Genomic DNA, 1,969 nt, shown 5'->3' on the forward strand with positions numbered 1-1,969 from the left:
AAGCGAACGCACTCGAAATGCCCTCCCCCAGGTGATTTTCCACTTAGGCTGCAGGCTTGCTAATTGCAGAAAGAGTGATTACCCTTTCAGGAAAGAAATATAAAACTTGATTACTCTGAATGAGTGTTAGTGAAATTTGGTTCTGATCCCAGCTGGGCAGAAATGGCGTTTCAGTCAGGCTTTCTAAGCCCCGCGCGGGACCGGTGCAGTGAAGAAGAGCCCGGCTGCGGCCGTGTTTACCCAGCGCGTTTGTGATGCTCCAAACGGACTGAACCCCAACCCCCAGAACCTCAGCCTGCTGTTCCAGGTGTGCCTGAGCTCCCCCGCAGCTGCTGCGAGCAACCCGAGCGACCTGCAGAGATTGCAGATGCAGGGACCTCCTGTGACCCAGATGTGCAACACCAGCAGCCGAACTTTCGGTGTGGAAATAACCTGGATTAAACCGGCCGGAGCTCAAATGCCGCTGTGTGCAGCGATGTCTGCGTCTCAAGAACATCTGGACCGCACAGCGGTTTTCATCTCACCATGGTGAGGTGCACGGGACAAACCCAGCAAATGCTCCAGTGCAGCCACTGCTGCAACAAACACTATTCACCATTTCCTTAAGCGGGCTGGTGCACATGACGCTATCTTGTGAGGTGCGTGTATACATGTATAGCACCAGAAGCGTGTGTGTATACATATATCTGAGATGGATGCATGCCAAGTCTTTAAACAGGGCAAATGAATAACTCCTGCATGCTTCTGTGGAATGGCTGATCTGGGGATGAACTGAGCAAGCTGTCAGTTTGAGAACAAACTCAGTCTGTGGCCTGAAATTATTATAAGCAACATGGTAACTTAATCTCACAAAAACACGAGTTTATTAATAGGTGAAGGAGCTGAAGAACCACACAGTCCGCTCAGCCCTCGGATATAGGTTTCCTAATCTCAGTTACGAAATTCAATGCTGCAGTTTTACAAGGTACATTTTCTCAATTAGTGAATGTTACAGAACATAAACATGAAGTGAATATCTGTATTAATGGGATTCAAACAAGGCAACTGAAGGTAGCAGCAACTCTAGTTGTAACACATGGTGAAAATAATCAAATTTGGAATGTGACCATATATACTGTTGTACAGCAGATACGCACACCGGTTGATATTGCATGACATTCATAGCATATCCATAGAAAAGTCAAACTAAATGACGGCTCAAAAACCAGATTAACTCTGAAATCTGCTCGCTACTTGGAAGTGTTGATATTGACTGAGTTACTATTGCGTTGTGTAAAAATACGGTATATGGCAGAAATCCTGCAGTACCTTCCACGCTCCAGTGGCGTCCCAGTTACAGTTTGGTATTGGTGTTGGAAGAGAAGGAGCAGCAGAAGGCGCTCGGTCTGCCCGACCGGCCCCTGCCGGCTCCTCAGTGCGACGGGCGGTACTGAAACAGCTCCACACCGGGAAAAAGGTGGCAAGTCCATAGCCATTCTACACACTTTCATTTATTGTCTGGACAATTAAAGTACAAATAATTCAAACACAACAAGGTTATGAAAAAAACATTTACAATACTTTCCCTCAGAAATGATCTAAACTAGCAAGGTTAACATGAAGTCATTCATTATAACTAAAGTATACAACTGCCTGGTCCTAAGAAAGAGTTTTAAATTATTATTATTCAGATAGTAAAACACATCGTAGAGAAAAGATTCTGACATGCCTTCCCCACTAATGCTTAGCAATGCATCAAAACTTTCCCAGCAAACTGCGCTCATTCATAGCAATGATGTAGAAAGGTTTCCCTGAACATTGAATGAGTGTTCCTTTGAACTAAAACCTAACATTGTTAACGGAAAAAACTGATAGAAGTATGATGCAGCCTTTGCTTTTAGTTATTTGTCTACTACAAAAGTTTGCCTCTTCAGTGTGAAAAACGATACTTAGTCTACATGCAGTTAGTGGGTATAGCATGGAAAAAATG

The 1,969-nt window shown here is 44.3% G+C and overlaps 1 protein-coding gene across 10 annotated transcripts in view; it reads right to left on the reverse strand.

The window, feature by feature from the left end:
- Positions 1 to 840: 840 nt before the first annotated feature.
- Positions 841 to 1,969, reverse strand: part of ELAVL4 (ELAV like RNA binding protein 4) — an 85,023-nt gene continuing 83,894 nt past the window's right edge. For all 10 annotated transcript variants that reach the window (XM_071809886.1, XM_071809883.1, XM_071809882.1 and 7 more), the window contains one exon: positions 841 to 1,969. This exon is cut by the window's right edge. The gene's annotated coding sequence lies outside the window, so the exon portion shown is untranslated.

The sequence above is a fragment of the Patagioenas fasciata genome, chromosome 6 (assembly GCF_037038585.1).
Source record: "Patagioenas fasciata isolate bPatFas1 chromosome 6, bPatFas1.hap1, whole genome shotgun sequence".
NCBI classification, from domain to species: domain Eukaryota; kingdom Metazoa; phylum Chordata; class Aves; order Columbiformes; family Columbidae; genus Patagioenas; species Patagioenas fasciata.